The following is a 24,056-nucleotide window of genomic DNA, read 5'->3' as shown; positions in this document are numbered from 1 at the left end:
AGACCTGGGCACCAAAATCCAGGCATTGTTGCTTACCATGCATCTTGAACACATTGTCAAGACCAGATTTTTCTAGGCTTGTTCAAGCTGTAGGTCATCGTGCTTCTTAAAGTATCTAACAGGTATCTATCTGAAGGGTGTTGTAAGATAAGAGAAAAGTGAAACTCAACATTGCTTCTACTGCATGGGCCTGGCCTTTTACCATGCAAATAAATAGCAATATTCCCACTGGCTCAGCTTAGTCCTGCTTTGATGTGCCTCTATCTCACAGGAAGGCTTGTTCTGTCTTTTAATTATAAACTATGAAGAATATGTTAAAAAAATGATCAAACACGAGTAACGTGGGCTGTACAACCACACACACAGCTGTGCTGACTTAATGCAAGTTCACCCTGCTTTTCCTTCTCCTCCCCATGGGTTGCTGCCTGCATCACCGTGCTTTGCCTTCGGTTGGGCTGTAAGTTATTAGGACAGGCTGTTTTTTTGCTCTGTGTTTGTACAGCATCAAGCACAGTGAGACTCCAAGGGCCTCTCACCCTACTGTCCTATTAACAATTAGGAACAGTCATTATCTTATTCCCGTTACCAAATCAAAGAAATAACACTGCTTCGAAGCAACTAACAGATGCTGTTGCAAGTAGCAAAGCACTTGCGATACCCTCGGCCCTTTTGCTGCTCTTAGCTAGCCACTAACTCACTTAATTTTGTGTAGTTTAGCACATTACAAGATTGTTCAAGAGTGCCATAAATGATGTCAGGCACCATCAGAAACCACTTCAGAAAATCATTGCCTGTAGCCAGATCAAAAGGTGAACACCTGGAAACTTGCAGTTCTGGGAAAGCAGAATAAATCTTTTTTTCTTTCTTTCTTACTTTTTTTTTTTTTTTTTTTTCCCTTTCTCTTCCTCTTGGAGATTTGTTTCTTTTTGCCTTAAAGAATTTGAAAGGTTTATTTACAGCTTTTCAAATGACCCCTAATCTATTTAGAAAAACATAGCATGGCAAATTCATCTCGGGTGTAACTCCATTTGTTGACTTAAGCAGACTTGTGCCAGAAGGGAGCCTGGCCCAGGAGTTTCTCTGCAGATTAAAAAAAAAAAAAAAGCATCTGAATATAACAGCTAATTGGCTTGTTGAGTCCCATCACAGAATGTCCTGGAATATATTTATTAAAGGTAAATCTCTTATTTTGGTAAGATGCTATCAGTAACTGAAACTTACTCTTGGGACAGCTTTAAACCTCGTCTTGTTCCACAGGCATCACTGCTGGAGGCTGATAATTTTCACAGCACCTGACAGCATTTAAAGAGACATTGTGTTACATAGTTTGGTGAAATATAAGACCATAAATAACTTGGAAAATTGCTTATTCTGTCAGATATCAGCAATATAGGTAATTAAACAATCCATCTGGGTCAATTTTTAGGAAGTAATATAAAAAATTATTTATTGTGGTACTGGAGAATTTAGAAATGTGTTGGGAGCCTGTTGCAAAGGCACGCAAAGTCTGTAAGTAATATTAAAATGAGCCTGCTATAGATAATTTAATCAAAACATAACTTGTTTGTTTAAGCTTACTGACTGCTGGCATTATTTCTTGGAGAGGTGTATATTGACGTATTATTCCTCTCAGCGAGGCCCAAACCATTAATATTTTTATATTAATAAAATATATGAACCTGAGTAAAAGCAGGGTGCATGCAGCCCAATCAATGCTGGAATCTGCCATTCTCCAAGTGACATGGTGCTGCATGGGGCTGCTGGAGCTGCCTCCGCATGCTGCATGGGGGAAAGGGTCCTCAAAAGGACAAGGAAAAGAAAGAAATATTTTGGAAAAATCAGTTGCTTTGCTTTCTTTTGGATGCTAAAGGTGTGGTATTTGTGGTTTTCTCAGCTACACAAACTTCTGTGATTTGAAATTGTGATTGTTTTGCTATGAAAAGGAAACAATAAGGTGACTTGAAAAAGTAACATTTCATCTAGATTTTCAGATTTACATCCTTCTTTTCTGACTTTGATATACCCGAACGAGACTTGTGCTTCCTGTACTATTCCGGCCTTTCACCATAGCTTTAGTTCTGTAGTTGAACAATTTACAAGAAAATCCTGAGGCCACAGAGCATACACAAACCCCTTCCAAACTGAAGTGATGAAGACAGCACTAAGATGGAAATTTGTTTCAAAAATGAAAATGACCTTTGATGTGCAAGCAAACTGATTTGTGGGAAAAAAATAACTTGGAAACATGGAGTGCAAAACAGTATTTTAATGAAACATCCAAATTTTTTTTTCTACAAATCAATCTCTTGCTAAAGAAGCTGGCTGAGTATATGCATATGCACTGTTGTTAAAACCAGTTGTTTTACTCTGTATGCTAACACATCCTAAATTTCAGTCAAGGTAAAAATAGTGAAGGAAAATAAAGTATTCTGTAGAAGGCCGATTTGATATATATAATAAACTTTTATATCTATACACTAAGAGAAAGAACATTTTCTTATATGAAACAACAGAAAGTAATTTAAAAACAACAAACAAACATTATCAAAGCCAACACTATTATTTTGAGGTAAAATAAATGAAACATCCAAATTATTTCTGTATATGACTCTGATTCAGCATCACTGGGATTTTAAAATTGACTTCATGAGAGCAAGATCAAGCTCTGTAGCATGGTATTACAGACTGTACTTTGTTTGGGAATTATAAAGTCTGAAAACTTTTGTCTTCTCTCTGATGAGCTCACTTTTATGAAGCACATTTACAATCTTTACAGTGGTTCCGGGTTACAAGTGACAAATCAGATCTGAAGAGTAACATTTATATGTTTGATGTTAACTGTAATAACAGCTTTATTCAGTTAGACCTCTTAAACTTTTTAATAAAGCAGATACTTGACACAGAGTTTTTATTTTATTTTATAATAGCTGTATCCCAATAAAAGCGTGAAGTGGTAAGTAATCTGAATGTAGATTATTTTGTGTTTGTGTTCTTTTTTTTTTTTTTTTTTCCTCAGTATTTTCCATGTAATTCATATGTATTACTATTGCATAATAAATAGATTTTTTAAATATTTGTTCGTAGAGGTCTTTCCTTGAACTTAAGCATAAGTTATCTAAACAGTTGAAAAAAGATTTATAGTTATGAAGAGGCCTATATGTCAAGCAAAGTTTTATGATATGTTCCATAATAAATTAGCAATAAATGGATACAGGTGACTGTGGAATTTATGGCCTTTAATGTTTTAATGCTTCACTAAAGAAAAACCTATTATTAAGGTCCTAAAGGGTAATACAGGAATACCATCTACAAATTGTCAAATTAAATTGTTGTTGCTAGGTATTTGAATGGTGGAACATTTTGGTTTGACCAGCAGCAGGGACAGACAGAAATGAAAGTAAGAGAAAACTGGAGCATGTCAGAATTACAAATGGAAATTTCATCCTGCAACCCTACTGCAGCATGTACCATCTGCTCCAGCCGTCGTACTGAAAATGATGTGCCTGATTCTGCAACTGTCTTGCATTTGAATAACCTGTAATTATCCATGTAATCCTGCTAAGTCTAGTCACAGGGCTGTGAGTTACTCGCACAGGTAAAGGCTGCAGGATTCTTCCCAGGTTATTGGATGGACAAAACCCACTAAATAAAGCACTGTGCCCCCCTTTGCTTGGCTGAGACCTTTTCAAATACTTTCATCCAAGTGAAAACTATTGCTTGAATCTGAGTAATTATTACACACCGTGGGAAAGGAAATTGCCCTAAAACACATTCAGACAAATGCCAAAACGATATGCACCTTTTGCAGATGCCTGCAGACCCCCTCCTTTAACCTCTCTTGAGTGGCTAAACCCTATCAAATGACAAAAACATGGATAAAAATGAGAATGATCCAACCAGATAAGAAACCAACCCCCGGCTCAAAACAGCCTTGGTATTTGGTGGGTAAGGGAAAGAGATTAATCTTCAAGGAGAAGTCAGGCCAGGTGGTAAGGAGTGAAGATCCAAAAACCACTTGGCACTGCCTGCCCACTTTCAGGAAGCAGCCAGCACCATGGATGTGACACAGACCCAACAAAAAAAAAGCAGGTCAAAACTGCTTTTTAAGATGATGCATACCCAAGCCATTAGCACTGTGTCCACACATTAACACATCAGCACAAAGGTAGGGCACACGAAGGGCAAGAGGAGGGGGAAAGAGTTATGCAAAAAGTGCTCCGGGACCGCCGCCGGGGCAGCTCATCTCTAAGAGGAAACACATGTTATTCAGCCCTGTGCCTAATAGGGTTGGACAGTAATTAAAAAATATCTTTTATTTGGAGAGCTGGGTCTTGAAACTAACAACTCGTGCCATTAATCTTGTTGATCTACGGCGAAGATCTGCCCCAGGGTCGGCGAGCGGGGTTTTTGCAGGTTGTGTAGGGCTGAGCACAGCAATGGGACAAGGCGTGCTATGGTAGGCCCGGCTGCTTCCTGTAGGTATTGACGCACAGTGGTCAGGAAGGGGATCTTTCTGTGCTCGTACCACCAGGCCACAGTTGTTAAATCACCTGTAAAGATACTGGCACTTCCTCCCAGACACAAATTAGTTATTGGGTGGAATGGAAATCAGGAGCAGGCAATAGGGAAAGGAATGGTTACAGCCAGGCCCCCTCATTTTGCTCTTGTCGAAGGTGGCTCACCAGGGCCTGTCTGCTGCTATGCTGGAAACCTTGAGATTTGCTCAGGAGATTTGCATTCCCACATATGAATGTGAGCTAGCAGTTTGTGAGTTGCCAAAATTTGAAGCTGTGCCATGCTAACTGAGTCGCAGACCTGCCTCATCTGTCCCCAGCTTTGGAACCCTTCTGGCCCAGGGCACCTTGCCATGTTCCACCAGTAAAAGCAATCCAGTACCACCAGGCAGAGCTTGTGTTCAGATGAAAATCTATCCACAACCAGACGTGTCATGGAATAATAGCTTTCTAGGGCAGTTTCTGGAGGGCTATTTTTAAGCCAGCCTCCATCTCCACCTCACTATATGGCTGTTAAGCCCTGTTATTCAACTTCTTTCCAGCATGGCTGCAGTAAAGGGAGATGCTCCCCACCCCAGATAGTCAGGATAATCATTAAATAGCCCATTAGTCTTACTCACTTTACAGTTCCTTTCTTTTCTGTCTCCACTGTCATGACGCTCTAGATGTTTTTCCTTATTTTGACAGGGCTAAGGATCTCCCTTTGTTTTTCGGATTCTGGTATGTTTTTAAAAGAATTCGATGGAACACCTGTGATTTCATCTGGAAGCTGTTTTTATCCTCATGCTGTGAATAGCTAACTTCCAGAACACTCTCCAGTCCATCTGTCTATCAGATGTGTTCATGGCAGGGTGGGGCTGTTTTCTTCACTGTGGCATTGAACTACAAGCTTGGCTGACCCTTAATGGTGACTGCTGCAGGTGACTTGTGAATATATCTGATGTCCAGATAAAACTCAGGCCATGTCACAGGTATCTCCTCTACTCCCAAGAGCCTTCTGCAGTGCTCAGCTCAGATGGCCTCTGGCTGTTAATCCTCAGGACAGGCTCCTTCACCCAAGGGAGCCTCTAGCAGAAAGCTGATGTCTGTAAACTTCCTCACCAGGTCAACTGGCTCAACAGAGAATCCTACCTTTAGTTCAGACATGAACATTTATGCAAAAAATCTGATTTTTCAGAGTCAAACATTATAGGATCTCCAAATATTTGTTATGTTTTTCTTGTGCTGTTATTTTATTCATTACTTGCACTACAAGCTATGTTGTTATCCATATAAAAGACAGATTATTGAATAAAGATCCCACAATTATTTCTCTGAATTCTTTTTCCCTCAGTAAAGTGCAAACAGATATCCATGTGAGCAAAGCGTTAGTTTAGCTTGAGCAAGTGTCTCAAGATCAGGAGCCAGGATATAACATCAGCTTTCTTTTGTCTCTGAACTACTTACATTCAGGAAGCACAGAGGAAGAGACCCTCAGAATTTATTTATTTATTTATTTACTTATTTATTTATTTTTACTTAAACAACAGAAGTTAGCAGACTGAGATCTAATCCTGATCTCTCTTAGGTTAATAGTCAGTCAGTCATATGATAAAGAGACCACATTCAGAAACACCCCAGAAAATCAGTTCACCAGCACACTCCATTTCATGGGGTAGGGCAAGTAAGATAACTCTCAAGCAAAGACATTTGATGTGTGTCCTCATCTTTCCTCTACATAAAAAGTTACAAAACATTAGGACAGATTTGCTGGATCAAGACAACATTTCAATTTGCATATGCAGCTAGCATATGTGTGCAAGACAGATAAAAAGCGTATTGCTACTGTACCAAAGGTAAGATTCTTCATTATACATTACTATAGGCTTTTATACGGTGGTTTTCAGGCTACCCTGTCTTTATATATTATTCCACCATGATAAATCTTTAAGTATATTACATAGGAATGTTTCTTGAGATTTCCTACGTATGGATATTTTAATGGCATCTACAGTAGTGTTTAAATGAGGATAAAGACATAAAATTTATGGATTTCAGATGCTTCTGAGTTTAAAAGCAGACTGAAAAATATGGAAGCAAGTAAATGATGAAGTATAATGAACTACAATTGCTTTGCATTTGGGATTTTCGATCATGTTTAAGTGATTGGAATCTCTTCTTGTGTTCAGACATACTTCAAAGAGCTTTCTTAAGTATTCTTTCTTCATCTAGATGCTGTGCATTGGGAATGGGTGTGAATCAAATCCCAAGCTCTGGACACTCCTGGCTCTGGATCTCAACCTGGATTTTGCAGCTGACATCCTTCCCTGTTACGTTATGTACAGGATTAACAATACCTTTTGTAAGGCACAATTTGTGGTACTACAATTATATCTGCGATCTCTGAGGGCTACAGCTGGGAAGGAAGGGATGCTGAACTTCAGCTGTCGCCCCCAGGGAGTGCCTGGAGACTGGACTGCAGGGACAGATGGTGTTTGCACTTACTGTATGTGGAAACCTCAGTATCACTTGTTATGTCCTGAAAAATCTGTGAATGCTCTTCTGCCAGGGCAGCATATACCAAGCTAAAAGCCAGTACGTGCTGAGGTGAGCAGAGATACAGAAGGTGTGCAGCTTTCACACCCAACCTGCTGAGACCACTGTCAGAGTAACAGGGATGGGGGAAAGGGAGCAAAGTCTGACACCAGACACAAAAGCAAAGTGAACTGGATACCAGCAGGAGGTCTTCTTCCAGAAGGAATGAGGCAGCTGATTGAAGGAATGCAGGACCAAGTCATGTCCAAGAAAAGATGAAGACATTTGGATGTTTTTTTTTTCTTCCAGGAACAAGGCAGAACTTAACAAAATCAGAAATAGTGAGAAGAGCCTCTCAGAGAAAAGGCCTCTAGAACATGCTGGTTGCAAAATGAGAAGAAAGATGCTGAGATAAGTGTTGGAAAGAGTTACTGTAAGAGATGATACATGTACCACACCAATGAACAAGAAACAAAAGGAAAAAAGGGTGTGTCAGTTCACATGATTTCAGACATTTCAGGAGTTCCTCCCAAGTCTGCACAGAAAAAAAAAAAAAAAAAAAGAAAAAAAAAAAAAGCCAATGAAGTTGGAAAAAAAGAAAAATTAAAGAGGACAGAAAAGTGAATGAGTCAGCCTTGAGATCTTTGATGTTGGTGATACTTTCCAGAAAAGAAAAGTACTAGAAACTATGATGGTATCTCCATAAAACTTAAAAGAACACTTGCCCATACAGCCTCCCTCTACAGGAAGGGACTGGGCTGCTGTCTGACTTCCAGGGTTAATTTATTTATAGTGTATTTTTTCATGTTAAATATTTCCAATTTGGTGATAATGGAGAGTGATGTTTTTTCTTGTCCTCTCCTGGAGGTATACGCAGCAAGCTGATTTTTGTGTCCAGCAGTATGTGGCTTATTTGATATTGGCTTAACAGGTATTTTAGATAATACAACAGTGTCTATTCTCAACAGCATTTTTGCTGGGATTTATATAAGGGCTATTTATCTTTTTCTTCTTCTTCTTTTTTTTTTTTTTTTTTTTCCTTTCTCTGACCATATCTCCTTGTCTTTTATTTTCCTGTTTATTTCAACTCAAGAGGGATTCAAGGAAAAAAAAAAGTGGAAGTTATGCTAATGAATTCTGTGCTTCGCTTTTAAAGATTCAAACATAATCTTTCTCTAACATGCCTACTGCAAATTCAAGCATGCAGGATCAAAATTTAAAATTATTCTCACTCTTGAAATAAAGCAAATACATAGAAATCTCTAGAACACAAATTTAAATCACAGTAGAGAATACCACATCTTGAAATCAATAGCCAATTTTAAATACAAAGCTGACTTTTCACCACTAAAGATGCTGTGTGGAGAACCTAGCCCAGGGTTTTGACAGTTAAGGCACTTCATTAAACATCCCCACCTTGGGACTGGGAGAATGAAGCAACAGCACACAGTCACCTCCCTGGGAAGTAAACTGACCACATCCTGACTGAGCTGGATGTCTCCTGGCAATACAGCTTTGCAATACAAAGCTGTATTGCAAGTGTATATTTTTGCCCCTGTGATTTGACAGAGGAATGTACTCAGACCCCTAACATTTGCACTGCTCATCTTGCTGCCATTGTTAAGAGAGCCTACTGCCTTGTAAAAATCTAACGACATGTGTTTCATAAAAATCTGTATAGAAATAACGACACTGGGGTACTTACATCTTTCTGGAACAATTGAATTCTGAAACAAGCATCTCTGGTTCTTCCTCTTGCAAATGGATCAAATTACATTTCACTAGGTAATAAAGTACGGTACAAAAGCCTGCCCAATCTGTTTTCATCTTGTCTCATACAATGTCTCAGATATACTTACTCATTATTCAATCTAATGGGTCTGCATTTGGCATATACTGAAGGTTAGCGTTCTCCTTGGAAGCTGCAGAGGTTAACTGCTCCTAACAATCTCTTTCCTTCCTTTCTGGGCATGTTTTCCCCATGAATAATAGAAACAACAGAACTGAATGTCATAATATCCCAGAATGGAGGTGCTGGTGCAAACCACGGTGATGAAGTAATGGTAGCAATTTTTTGTCTTAAGCTTTGATAATCCCAATGGAGCCTAGTTCATACCTGGAAATATTTTGAAATGCATCGGGGAAGGAATCTGCTCCTGATGAAATGCTTGCAGAGTTGAAGGTCCACATTATTAAGCATTATCATCATTCTTCATTGACATTATTGGCAGTGTTTCTGTGACTGTGGCTGTGCATGAGAAAAAAAAAAAAAAAAAAAAAAGAAAAAACTGCTTGCAGAAGCTGAATTGGAGATATTACACCATTCATTTCAGGAGAGGAAAAAATCTTTCTAAATACAAATGACCTAATTTAATGTTAGCTATGAGCTAAGCTGTGGTCATCATAGTCCTGTGAGTGGTCCTGCTGCAGCAAGTTAAAAACAAAAGTACTTTTGAAAACAGCAGCTTGAAAAAATATTTGGATATAATTGATAGGCTCTACAGCAAGGAATTACATAAATTGCTAATCACACACAAAAAAATGAACAGAATGTTGATACAGTTAAAATGTTGTCTTTGCTCTCATTTTGCTCTATAATCATTTTCTAGTCACTGCACTTAAAGTAGATATATCACATTTTTAATGTAGTTTGGCTCCTTTCAAGGTGTGAAATTGGTAAGTACCAACACCAAAGGAAAAAAAATCTTTTAATACTGTGTTGTGCCACTTGAAGCAGTATTACCCTCTGGCTCAGAGCCAGCAAACTCCAGTGAGAACTATTTTATAGCACATGACTATAATAAAAGATATTTAAACATGGCCTAACAATGGATTAAACTAGTAAGACATAGTTTGTGTTAGATCCCAAGGATGAATATCAAAAATAGAGGCAATATTTTTGAAACAACAGCCAGCAGTGAAAAGTTTATTTCTAATACAAACCAGACAGTCCCCAAAATAATTTGTGGTTTATTTAATTCTTACCGTTCATCTTGTGTTCTTTTGAGTAAGCTAAAGTAAGACACCCGCCTGAAAACACCAGCTGGTTTAGATTTTGATTCTGGATCTCTAGTGAGCTGAAAAACTGTAATCTGCATCTGCAGGGGTGGGGAGTCATTTCTGTAAACAGAAAAAATAAGGATTTCTTCGGGGGGGAGGGCAGCTTATGAGAAGGTGCATTTAGGAGAAGAGAAGGGAAAAAAGACAACTCCACTAATATATGATAATAAATTACGCTTTTGTCATTATCTGGTTATATTTGCACAAACATCAATTGCATGTGAGCCCTGAAAAAGAATGTCTCATTGCCTTTAATATGCACTGCAGTGTGCACCCATACAAAATCATTACTGTAATGAAACCAGCTGCGTCTAATAGAAAGCAAATGATTTACAATGTTACTATAAGAAACTACTTTATTTCATATTATCATAAAAAGAACAGCCCTGAAAATTTGCATGACAAACACAAGAATCCAGGAAATTCCAAATCTAATTCATTTTTAGGTTTTAATAGGTATTAAATTATGAAGGTGAATTGTTAAGACCATTTCTTGAAGAATATTTTCAGAGAGTTTAGCTGCAATATCGGAAGTTGTGTTTAGTGAAATGCATACAAGTCTTGTAGATTAAGAAAATGTATAAGCCTTAAATAGTTTGGATTCCCTGCTGGACCTAGAAAAGCGTGACAGCTTGGCTGAAGGTTCTGGTGTGTCTCAGATCCCTCAGAAGTCATTGAGACTTCACTCCCTGGGACGAAGACTGATGGATTAGCTGCTGTTATTTCTAAAATTTCAGTTGTTATCAACCTGCACAGATTCTTTTTCAGCTATTGTGAAATTGCAATAAATATAAGTGGTTTCAATCCTGCATTCTATGCGTTCATAGGGAGTAGGTGGGTTTCTCAAGTGATTTACTAGATTATGAAGGATCTACCACCATGAGCAAGGACACAGACTATGTCTCACACAAGTCATGAAACAAGTTTTTGTTGTATCACAGCAGGTAAGCTTATTTTATGCAGCTATTGAAGGAGATAACAGCTGTTACAAAAAAGGTGGCAGGCATGTAAAACAAAAACTGAAGTCTTGAACAAATGGAGCTTTATAAGACCCAGGCAGAACTCAAACAAATGTTCAATGAAAGTCACTTTTATGGCTTTACTTTGGTTTATCGCAAGGCAGTAATAAATGTGTCTCATTAAAAGCCAGTAAAAGAACACCACCTACACCACCAATTGCTGTAACTGCAGATATAGCAGATCTGGAATAGTTACCTAAAGACCCTCATTTCCTAGCATTTAATGCTTCCCTGTCCGTATAAACTAGCCTTCTATGGATTTAAGGACTGTTGGATGCTAAAAACAGCAGCTGTTGCTGGGAAAACGACACTTTCAAAGTTCTGTTCCTTTCTCAAGGTGAATTGAGAGGGAGGTTGGGTGAACATGTAGGTCTTATTGGCTAAAAAAACGCCGGAGGAGAGCGCCAACAGAAAAACAAGCAATTCCCCCATTCTGGGTAGAGCATAAATGTTTTGCCTCAGCTTTATTGCTCAGCGGGTCAAATTCGTTCCTGGTGAAATGGCAGTTCCCATGGTGAAGCCACAAGGAAATTCTGAAACCTTCTGGCACCTGTCAAGGGATGGGGATGTGAAAGCGGGGGGAGGAACTGGCATGTAGAAGCTGGGATTAAGGGTGGGAGCCACCACATAAAAGGTTATTCTTGTTCTGGTTGTTAGAACTTTTTTATTGCGTAGAATTTACATACATGCTTATTAAGTGGTTTAAAAAAGAAGCCTGACAGATATTAAACAGCATGCCACACTCTTTATGCTGCTGCCATACAGATGTGTCCAAAGCATAAACAGACTTACATTCAGCACTCAATTGCTCTATGGGAGAGTATCTCTCTAGCAAACTTCTCCAAACTTTTCGGGACAATTAGCTTGAGAATTGGAAACTTTTTTTTCCCCTAATTTGATCCTTTGCTTGATCTCTCACTGCTTTCCAATTACGAAGCGAAAATATATAGCAAGTGTTTTAATGCCCCATATTGAATTTCCTAAACCTAAGCGAGCAGCCGAATTACTGGGCTGGGGATTCTGGCACAAGAAGTACAGCTGTGTGTGAGCTGGTGGGAAAACTACTGGAATATCATGACTAGTCTTGGTGTTCACACTTCAAAGAAGGCATGGAAAATTGAAAATAGATCAGAAAAGAATGATTTCAAGATCTAGAGTATCTGCCTTGTAGGGATCGATGTATGCAGCCTAATCTGTTTACTTTATCAAAAGAAAGGTTAAGAGACTTGATTATGACATATTAATATCTATCTACATGTGGAGAAGATTTGTAATGGCTCTGAAACTTTCCATATAAAAGTGCATCAAGGCCTAGAAGCTGAACATAGACAAATTCAGGTTATGGATAAAGAAGACACGATTAGCAGTGAGGTTAACTATTCATCAGGAAAATTTAATAATGAGTTCCTCATCCCAGAAGCTTTTAGATCAAGGCTGGATAACTTTGATGTGAGGAGAAACATTTGCTTGATCTATGAACTGGGCTGGGCGCAGGATTTCCAGGTGAGGCACTGTGGCCAGGAAAGGTTTGTTAATCATGGTGATCCCCATGACCAAGGATGTGTGGCGGTCAGTCCAGTTTTACCTGGTTGAACTCGTTGGCAAAATCAAAGCCAGTATATGAACCACACTGAAACCTACATCCCAAATGGTCCCCTCTTCAAGCGAGGCCAACACTCTGGGAAGCTCTGTCACCAGTGCCTAACTTGGCCCACAGCACTAAGAACTTTCCCTCCTGATGCCCTCCATGCCTGGACTGCCCTCAGAGGGGAACGGACCAGTAGGCATCCTCAGCTCTTGAGTACACTCTGCAGTGATGGACTGTCCAACATGAAGAGTACATGCATTACTTAAAGTTTATCACCTGACATTTTGTTGTTAGAATGTTTAATCTGTGAGGATCCTTCCTTAAGGATTCATCTATGATGAGATGTTACACACACAGAATCGTTCTGTTCCTGTTCTCCTCAAACCTTATCCAAACCATATTCAAAAATTCAAAAGTGAAATTATTTTTGAAAGCATTTTGAGGCTTATAAAATAGAATGTAAGGACCCAGGTAGTGGCAGGACACTGCACAAAATCCAGATGAGATAAATGAGTCAGCTGGAACATCTGATGGCCAAAATGAAGCGTCTAATTATACAGCCTTTTCTAGCACTGCAAATGAAGGTAAACATGCTGTTGTAGTAATATGGGTTAGAGAAAAATGAGTTTGAGCAGAAGCAAAGAAACAAAGGAGAAGCTGAAGGAAAACAAAATATGGAGATGATTTAAAATCACTTACAAGACCTGTGCCTGCTAATGCATTTTTTCAAATGATTATGACCTACATAAAATACATTCAGACATCTTCTTCTCATTAGAAATACTGAGTTGAAAAAGATATAACCAGTATCCCAGTGTGTTTCTCTTACATGAGCTTTGAACCACAGTTAAAAAGTTGCATCCAACATTGGTATGTCTTAGCATCATGTGTTGCTGGATGATGAGACATCTGTGTTCTTATACGGACAATCCTATTTACTCCAACATCAGCAAGAGTGTTTCTAGGGAACAGTTGCTGATGTGTTAGCATGGTTCCTATTTTTCTATTGAGACTGATGTGCTTCATCTTTGATTTCCTATTTTTCTAGCAGATGGAGTTTTACTTGTATTCACCACATTTTCACAGGTAGATAGAAGATGCTGTCAAATATAAATGGGAAAAAGGGAGCACCACTGGCTTAAGCCATGAAGATACATTGAAAAGCTTAAGGCAAAGGTCAAAGTAAGGAAGTATATCACTTGCTAACATGAGGTCCATTCGAAGTGTTGGGTGAAGAAGCTCAGAGGGTGGCCCCTGTATTCTAACACTGTTAATTATGACTTCATTAGTGAGGCTCAACCAGTTATAGCTCCAATGACAAACTTTCATGGAAATTCCTGTATTACAAACAAAGAAGACAAAGGTATATATCCAACAAGAGATTGTAAAACAGGGTAACAATTTTCATTTTTATTTACTCCAAAAAGAACTAAATCTGATGGCATGGCTCTGCTTTCAGACTGAGATAAAGTCTCAGCACATTTCTAAAGCAATAGTGAACACAACTGACAGAGTAGACTTCTCAGTAGACTTTTAGTGTAGGGAAAAAGGCTTCAGAGCTGCAAATGCTAATCAGAAGCTAAATTCTGCTCTCAGTCACACTGGAGAAAGTTCAAAATAATTACCCCACTGACTTCAGTGGTGTGATCCTAGATTTATATTACTGTAAATGACAGCAAAAATTGGACCCAATATACAAATAATTTATCTAAGGCCCTAAGTATAGTTGCACAATTCAATCTGTAAATAACGCCACTAATGCACATATGGCTAATTTACATCTAGACTATGAGAACATATCCAGTGCTGATTTCCAGGATGTTTGAAGCACTAGGCAGTGCCAAAATAAATTTGCAGTATTCCCATAGCCCTCACAATCCTTCCAACTTTTGGTGTTGGGAAGATGCAGTACAGATATCTTGGAAAAGTGAAATTTTATCTGTTATATGTCTGGGTGTTGGACAATTCTTACAAAAAAAAAAAAAAAATAGCATAGAAGGCTGTCAAGCAGCACTCTATGTCTATTTGCATGAGTTCTGTAAGCTCTCTTCTCTCAATAAGTTGCTTTTATCTAATTTGTCTCTTACTGGGAGCAGAATTTTAGGAGCAGCTTGAGTTTTCTAAGAATAAACCATGCTTCAAAGAAAAGAGGGTTGTAAGCAACACTGGAGAAGAGTGCTTGGAGTACATACATTTAATGCACATAAAACTTAACTACAGCAATTTAATTCAGACTCATTCTCTAATCACATATTTATATTAAGATCTCGCTGAAGCCAAATTGAAATTTATATTGCTAGAAGGCAATGATGATATAAAATCTGAACTATTAATCAACACAGCAAGCGAAAAAAACTCTCCCAAAATGACAAATATCATTCTGAGATTTATACCAGCTCTGCGACATGGGATGAAGAGTTAGAAAATACACGTCTTGGTTTATCAAGGCTTGAAAAGGATACATGTTAAATCAAAGTCTAGCAAATATATAAAATTTCCTTCCTAAAATATTTTATGCTACGTTATTTTATTTTACTTTTCTTTTATTATTATTACTACTATTTTCTCCCCTAGTATCATCAGGGAATAAGGATTCTCCTGTTACCAACGGATCGGAGGTGTTGAGACCCTGCAGTTAACTGCAGATTAATCACAGTTGACTCAGTGGTGCAGGTGGATCCCATTAGACCCTTCAACAACAGAAGAGACATGGGATAGGCCTTTAGTAGGAGAAAGTTTCTGGGAAGAAGCTTTGGGGGGCAGCTAAGTCTGGGAAAGAGTCTTGGGAATGAGTTTAAACATGTTTTTGTTAAGAAGGCCAACCTTTAAGAAGGAAGGTTCTTTTCATTCTTTCAAGCAGCACATGGTTTCTGCTTTAAGGTGGGTAGATACTTCACCATCTTGCAGTAACTACAAGCTTAGTACACAAAGCAATAGTGGAGTTTAATGTATCTGCAAATAAGTTACTTTTACCCAGTCTCAAGTGGCAGCCTATTAATGTTGAACGTTTAGGTCTTGTAAACAAGGGGAAAGAAGTTGATAAGGTCAGAATTCCAGTTGTTAAAAACTTTTTTGGGGACATAATTTTATGGTATTTGCTGAGGTTCTCCTTGACAGTTGATAACTTTGGGATAATTTCTGAGGTAATGGTCTCTGAGATCCTTGGAGACCTATAAAGAGAGAATGAAGGCATAATATATTTAAACCCAGAAAAAATACTTCTAAACAAACCTCATACTCAGACAACGGTAAAAATCTATTCATGTTCTTTTTTCTTTTCCTTCTTCTAGTTCAATAGGAAAGGTCATAATTTTTAAGTCATTTATTTATATTGCTAACACTTCTTAGTTTCTGTCAAGTGCAAAAAATATACATATATCCTCTGTAGAGATGGCAAAATTATCTGTGACTCTCCTTATGTTATTTTTATGTCTAGTTCCAATGCATAGAAGTTGTTTGCAACCCAAAAGCATTAGATATGTACTGCAAACAAGAAAAGAATGTGCATATTTAGGTCTGAAAACAGATATCATATAGGCAATTTCTATTTCCAATGCAATTCTTTAGATTGACCCTCAGTTTGTGTTTCTGTCTCTTTTGAATGGGTGCTTCCCTAAGAGTTCACATGGAGGTTTCTATTACATTTTAGGAGAACCAAAGGGAAATCAAATCTGAATCGAACTCTCAGGGACTGCACGTGCCTGGTGCCATCCCATGTGGAGGTCTGCCTGAAGGCAATGTGAATCCTTGCAGGTCTCGGACAAGACCATGGCCTTTTGGTGTGCCTGAGGTATCCTGTAGGTATTTTATGTTAGAAGTGCATGAGGAGTTTGCACAATAGGGATGCTTTGACAGGGAAGAAGAAGAAGGGGGGAAAAAAAAAAAAAAAAGAATGATTTGCCTGCCTACAGCTTAAGCTAAAGCTGCTGAGAGCTAGGTGTCTCCATGGTTTTATAAAACTGAACTGAAGTCCAACCCAGACACCTAACATCTTGAGACACAGGCAGTTTGGGTCAAATCTGGATGACTGGCAAGTTTAATTATAGCCTAATTATAGCCTCAACATTGGTAGCCTTCCAAAGCTTTGACTATCCTTGGGATGTTCAGACGAGCACGTTCTTCTTGGTATGTCTCCAGAATGCACTTCAGGTTTTGTCAAAGGTTAAAGAAATCCTAAAGCATGTCATGCACAAATATGTTGAGAGGTAGGAGAGTTATGTGTGGCAGGGAGAGGGGGAGAATATCTGGTCCCCAGAGTCCGTCCTGGTCCCGAGAGTCCCAAGGGTGAATGGTGGAAGGCACTTTGAAATCATTGCAAGTTGTTCTTGTTGTCAATTGCCACGTGAATTAAGGCCATGCAAGTACCTTCTACTGTTTCCTCTTCCCTTTCATTTGTTGTCTGCTTAGTACCAAATATTACAGATGTGGTGAAATGCCTTAAAACAACATTACTTTTTAAATAACTTTTTTTTTTTTTTTTTTCTCTCTAGGTCTGCCATTAGCTGACAAAGTCGAAAGGTGTGCTTTTCTCTTTCGTTCTTGCATAGAGTTAGAGGCAATGGCAATTTAATCTGTGACTGAGGCTCTGCAATGGTGCAAGTCTATCCTACTGCTTCAAGTTCAGTGATGCAACCTGAGTTTACACTAATTAACTTTCAGGGATTGAACCAATTTAAAGCTTTTGGACTATGACAATTCTTGGAAAACATTCCCACAGGTTTATTTTCTTCTTTTACATTTGCTTGCTATCTCCATCTCATTCAAAGCAGGGAGGACTGGTTTGCTTCTCTCTTGTCTGGAAAAGTTCCCTGCACTAGGAACCATGGTTAGAATCAGAGTCCTGATCTAAGAGTATGATGAAAAGTGTTGCACTCCAAGTTGGAAACTGGAGAAGAAAATGTTCATGTATACATAAGAATTGTACTCAAACAGCTGATTACACCTTCTCATACACCTTAACAGATGCTTACACCTTTTAAGGGAAAACTAAACCTGAGAAGCAACAGGCAGTTTTCTACGTTTCCCTTGGGGATAGTGTACTCCTCTGTATTTTGCTTCTATACAAACAGTTCAAACTATTAAAGTTCTGTTGTCAGTCATACAACCAAACAACCTTGCATGGCATTACATGTTCCCCTCCACATAGATCAAGCCCTGAATGCAAGATCAGACAAGTAAATAATGCCAACACGTAATACTAATTTGAAAATACATTTATTTTTTTTTTTTTGGTGTGTATGTGTGTGTGATATATTTATTTATTTATTTATTTATTTATTTATTGGCACTTTGTGGGTCTTAACTGTAGTGAGAAGAATGTCTTCAGGTGTGAACTGAAATTATACCTCTACACCACAATGTCTCTGGACTTGCTTGAGTATCTCCATGTCCTTCTCGTGGCGAGGGGCCCAAAACTGAACACAGTACTCGAGGTGCGGCCTCACCAGAGCCGAGTACAGGGGGACAATCTCTTCCCTAGCCCTGCTGGCCACACTGCTTCTGATACAAGCCAGGATGCTGTTGGCCTTCTTAGCCTCCTGAGCACACCGCTGGCTCATATTCAGCTGACTATCCACCAATACTCCCAGGTCCTTCTCCGCCTGGCAGCTTTCCAACCACTCATCTCCCAGCCTGTAGCTCTGCTTGGGGTTATTGCGCCCCAGGTGCAGGACCCGGCACTTGGCCTTGTTAAACTTCATGCAGTTGACCTCAGCCAATCACTCCAGTCTACCCAGATCCTCCTGCAGAGCCTTCCTACCCTCGAGCAGATCGACACACGCACCTAACTTAGTGTCATCTGCAAACTTACTGAGGGTGCACTCGATCCCCTCACCCAGATCATTGATAAAGATATTAAAGAGAACCGGCTCCAGTACTGAACCCTCTCTCTTTGGTGAGATCTCTTCTCTTTAGTGACCAATGACAGGACCCAAGGGAATGGGGTCAAGCTGAGGTAGGGGAGGTTCGGGCTGTACATCAGGAAGAGGTTCTTCACCGAGAGGGTGGTCACACACTGGGACAGGAGTTTAAGAAGCGTTTGGACTGCGATGGGAGCTGACGCTGAGGAGGGTGCTGAGCTGTTCTCCTTGCCCTGCTGGAGGAGCCAGGACAGGCAGCAGAGCTGTAGCTCCAGGAGTGCAATTGGAGCCCATGGAATCAGCTCCTCAGCTAAATGCTCCCCGGGGCTGTGGCAGCCCAGCTGTCAGCACCTCACGCCCGCGTTTCCTGACCCGGTGTGGTACAGACACTTACAGACAAAGCGTTTGTTCAAATAACAATATTACAATATTAACAATATTACAACAATATAACAATATTAACAATATTACAATAAATAATAAACAATATATAAACAATATAATACAAATTGCAATATATATTGCAATTTTTGCAGAGCTCAGAGCTCCTGGAGTGAGTGGAGACTCCCCAGGAGCCCAGATGGTCACTGTCCAGGTGGAAAGAGGAGTCTCTGCTTCAAGCTTCCCGGCAGCGGTGTCTTCAGCTGCATGGGGTGTGCCTCCCCCAGGGGTGGTTTTGCTGTGGAGACGACATGGAGGAGCAATTCCCAGCTGAGCAGCATCATCTCCATGGGCAGCGTGCTCAGCTCTGGGGCATGTGGCAAGCAGGGTGTCACTCCTTCAGCTTCACAGCCACTGAAATCATCGCTGGTGAAATCCCTCCTGTGCGTGCTTGCCACGAGGATGGTGGTCAGGTCAGGAGGTGGGTGACAGTGGTTGTCGAGGCACGGGTGGCAAAGTTGGTGCCTACCAGCATACAGACACAGAGCTGCAGATGTCGGAGGTGGAAGGTGTGCCAAGCATGCCGAGGTGTTTCCTGAAGAACAGCATCTCTGGCACAGCGCAGCTCTGGGGCCACCTCGTGCTGCTGTGAATGCCAGCCTCTGACTATTCAAAGCTCAGGTAGGTGTTCGAGTCGTCCTGCTTGACCCCAAGCATGAGCTTGATAGAGAGGCTTTCACTGGAGGTGTTCCGGGCATCCAGAATGTCATTGGGGTCTTCCTCGGAGGAGTCGTCGTCCTTCCTTCCAGAGATGTCTTTCCTGGTAGCACTGCGCTGCTCACGGCAGAACTTCATGAGCATGTGGCAGAGCACAAAGAACAGGACGATCTCTCTGGTCACGACCCAGAACTGCCACTGCTGCAGCAGCGACAGGAGCAGGGTTCCCACACACGCCCAGCCGTGCTCCAGCTCCCTCTGCTCGATTTCCATCAGCAGCTGCGTCATGCGAGCCTGCAGCTCCTCTGCACGCTGCTGCATGCGCGCGGTTGTAGGCGCATCGAGTTCATCACCAGCTTTCTGTGGGCTCTCAATTAAGCCCAGGAAAGTCAACGCGAACAAGAGTTCCGAAACCATGGTCTGCAAGAGTTGAGAGAGAAGGGGGTCAGCTGGGTAGGAGCTGGCTGGCGGCTGAGGGAGCCGGGGCAGGAGCTGCAGACCCCCGGGGCTGGCGGTGACAGCCACGAGCCCTGCCCTGAATGGCTGGGCCCTCGCTGCAGGCTCAGCAGCCCTCGGGGGGCTGGTGTTTGTGCCCCGGCCCTGGCCCAGCCCAGCCTTCCCCCCGCTGCTTCACTCACCTCGCCAATGGCTCAGGACAAAGTGAAGCAGCGCTGCCCGTGGCTGCCTTAAAAGCAGTCCCCCCATTGTGACAAGTCCTCTGTGCTGTCACCCGCGCCACAGCCCCCCAGCCCTGCCCTCAGTCCCCACACAACCCCTGGCATTGCCCGAGTGCCGAAGCTCCTCGGGCTCCCTTTACATGGCCTGTGGGAGCCCCCAGGGCCGTCTGCAGAGAGAAATTTGGGTGATGGAGCCTGTGGATGCTGTGCTCCTCGTGTGCCATGACGGCGCAGTGCTTCGGAGGAGACATTTCTGGACGGGGACGAGGCTGTGCGGGAGGGGAGGTGCCCAGCGCTGCCGGAAGCTCGTTTCTGCCGTGCCTGTGAGGAAAAATGTCAATAATTTTTACAGAATCACAGAATTGTCTAGGTTGGAAGAGACCTCCAGATCATCGAGTCCAACCTCTGACCTAACATTAACAAGTCCTCCGCTAAACCATATTGCTAAGCTCAACATCTTTAAAAGACCTCCAGGGATGGTGACAACCACTTCCCTGGGCAGCCCATCCCAGTGCCTCACAACCCTTTCGGTAAAGAAGTTCTTCCTGACATCCAACCTAAAACTCCCCTGGCGCAACTTTAGCCCATTTCTCCTCATCCTGTCACCAGGCACATGGGAGAACAGACCAAAACCCCACCTCGCTACAGCCTCCTTTAAGGTACCTGTAGAGAGTGATAAGGTTGCCCCTGAGCCTCCTTTTCTCCAGGCTGAACAAGCCCAGCTCCCTCAGCCGCTCCTTGTAGGACTTGTTCTCCAGACTCCTCGCCAGCTTCGTCGCCCTTCTCTGGACTCGCTCGAGCACCTCGATGTCCTTCTTGTAGCGAGGGGCCCAAAACTGAACACAGTACTCGAGGTGCGGCCTCACCAGAGCCGAGTACAGGGGGACAATCTCTTCCCTAGCCCTGCTGGCCACACTATTTCTTATGCAAGCCAGGATGCTGTTGGCCTTCTTGGCCACCTGAGCACACCGCTGGCTCATATTCAGCCCACTATCAACCAATACTCCCAGGCCCTTCTCTGCCAGGCAGCTTTCTAACCACTCAGCCATCTTCAGACTTCGAGATCTAGAGGAACAGTTTGGGTGCAGCCTAAAAGCCACATGTACAGAAGCTCCCCCAAGCCAGCCAATCTTCTTCCCATGACCTGACAGAAAACAGCTGTCCTGGTTTCAGCTAGGACAGAGTTAATTTTCCTCCTAGGAGCTGGTAGGGTGCTACGTTGTGGATTAGGATGAACACACTGATGTTTTAATAGTTGCAGAGCAGTGCTTACACCAAGCCAAGGACATTTCAGCTTCTCACTCTGTCCTGCCACTGGGCAGGCTGGGGGTGCAGCAGGAGCTGGGAGGGGACAGACCCAGGACAGCTGACCCAAACTGGCCAAAGGGATATGATATTCCATACCCTCTGGCATCATGCTAAACAATAGATAGGGGTGCCTAGCTGGGATGGGGGGGCCGTCTGCTCGGGGATAGGCTGGGCATTGGTCAGCGGGTGGTCAGCAATTGCATTGTGCATCACTTATTAAACTGTCTCTGTCTCGAACTACAGGCTTCATTTTCCTGTTTCTCTCCCCCATCCCAACTCAGTGTTCCCCAGTAGGCTGCTTTTTCTTCAGGTTCTCTACCATCTCTGTGAAATAGTTTTTGAGACTCTGTGAGCTAGTTACATTGGTGGTGACTTTTCAGAACAGGAAAACCCCGGTGGTGCTACTTCCCCGTGAAGTAGTTTGGCAGTGACTCAAGTTCAGAAGATGGCAGGTAAGTGTTCCTGGGTTCTACAGTTGTTTTGTGTTGGGGAGCTTGAGGACTTCCTTCACCTTGTCTGTTTTCAGTGACGTTACTTACATGGATTCTCAGCTGGTCCCTGGTCCTGGTCCCCTCCTCAGAGCAGGCTGCCCAGGTTGGTGTCCAGACAGGCCTTGAATATGTCCAGAGAAGGAGACTTCTCAACCTCCCTAGGCAGCCTGTTCCAATGCCCTGTCACCCTCACCATTGGAAGGCTACTAATGAAGCTGCTGAAAGGCTGTGAAAGAAGTTCAACAAAAAACGAACGAAAAAGATGATGGTTCCAACATTCTTAGTGTTACCTGGTGTTTATTTCAAGTTCGATATTCTACTTATTCTAGTGTAACTGTGACTCCAGATTTCCGGTTGAATAGTTTTATATCAGATTACCAGATTTTAATTAAAAAAATGGAAAATTCAATGTGTATTTGCCTGATTTCAATCCTTCACCCCCTTCTTTATGCACACTCTTACTTTGCTATTTGTCATGCGATCCTTTGTGTACCAGTGAAGAATGAGGTAGGGAAGACAGAAGCTACATCCTAAGCAAAGAGGAGGAAAAACCCTGGTGACAGAGGAGAAGGGCACAGAAGCAATGACAGTGGCAGTACCTGAGAGCTTCAAACCAGCAAGAAAGCATGTGTATGGCTGTTGAGAGCTATAGGAAGATTCATCCCTCCTGTTGAGGCCAAAGGGAGCTGAAGGATGAGATCTGGAGGAGACTGGCCATAAGAGTGAAGGTGAAAAGTAAAAGGGACTGTGCCAAGCGGGACATTGCCTACCTCATCCAGCCTCAGAAAACCAGGAATCCCCATATTTGGGGATGCAATGTTTGTGTTCAGACCAGAAACACGATGCATATGTTCACCTAGCTTTCAATGTTTCCATCAAAATGCATTCAGCTTAACGGTTTATTGTTTTTCTCAAACCAGGAGAGCAGACAGGAACAGTAGCATGAGAAAAACTTTCCAATTCACTGTGGTGGGTTTGAGCCCAGCAATCTGATTTCTGCAATCAATTAATTCTGCTGAATTCCTGAAGAAGTCAGTAATTGAAACAATAACAAAAGCTAAGATAAAGTTAACAAACAACTGTGTTCAGTCTCAAAAATTTGCATAGTCTCTCCAGTAAATGTGTAATCTGGACAGTTGCAACAGCTACTGAAAGTTAGTCGTCTAGGCTGAAAGCAGGAGCTTGCTGCATGTCTAGACAAAACTAGCCTGTGCCTCACAACTGCATAATGTTCAAAACAAACACCTCACCCGAGATCTGCCAACAAAGAATCATTCAGCAAATAATTTCAAAGAAGAGATAGCATTTAAAAAAAAAAAAAAAAAAAAAAAAAAGGTGAAAAGCTTCCTACTTCATAAATAGAAGTCGGGGAGAAATTAAATCACCAGATTATCTGCTCCAGTTTACCACTGTAAACTGCTCTGATCCTCTTTAGCAAGTATGCAGCTGGAAATGAAAAGCAGAGGATCGAACAGCCTCGGAGCAGAGTAGGCTAAAAGATTTTCTTGCCTTTTCTTGTGCAAGGGCAGCCAGAATATCAAGCCTGATGTTTAATCAGATGTACCATTGGCTCAGTAATGAGAGTGGAGAGGGAATTTCAAATTACTGAAACTGACAAAAATCCACCGTAATTCTTGGAATACCCTTTTTTAAAAATGAAAACACAAAAAAGTAAAAAGCTGATCTTTTGGGCCAGAAATGCTTGGAAGAATGTGTAATAGAGATAGATGGCACACATGAGGATTAAGGTTCCATGTTAAATACACTGTAGATATCCACTGTTGTTCTGTGATAATCGCTTTTTAAACTCTCTCATCATTGTACCTTGTTTTCTGTCCAAGTCCACTTATTCTGAGTATATTCAATCATGTCTTTTCTTCCAGTTCTTTTTTAAAGATTTTTGAGCTTAAAACGTTATGCTTGGAGCTT

General features: G+C 41.4%; 2 long non-coding RNA genes across 2 annotated transcripts; one reads left to right on the top strand and one right to left on the bottom strand.

Moving 5' to 3' along the window:
- Window positions 1–915: 915 nt before the first annotated feature.
- On the bottom strand, window positions 916–4,486 carry LOC311439723. The gene is made up of 5 exons (XR_014694960.1): window positions 4,352–4,486; window positions 3,800–3,853; window positions 1,680–1,798; window positions 1,222–1,292; window positions 916–1,080 (listed from the first exon to the last, which is right to left on the bottom strand). It is a non-coding gene; the product is annotated as an uncharacterized lncRNA (long non-coding RNA).
- A 714-nt stretch (window positions 4,487–5,200) lies between these two features.
- Window positions 5,201–7,590, top strand: LOC311440237. Its single transcript, XR_014695280.1, has 3 exons — window positions 5,201–5,234; window positions 6,082–6,349; window positions 6,726–7,590. It is a non-coding gene; the product is annotated as an uncharacterized lncRNA (long non-coding RNA).
- Window positions 7,591–24,056: the final 16,466 nt, after the last annotated feature.

The sequence above is a fragment of the Aythya ferina genome (assembly GCF_964211825.1).
Source record: "Aythya ferina genome assembly, chromosome: 7".
Lineage (NCBI taxonomy): Eukaryota > Metazoa > Chordata > Aves > Anseriformes > Anatidae > Aythya > Aythya ferina.
This window is presented reverse-complemented; position numbering and strand designations above follow the sequence as displayed.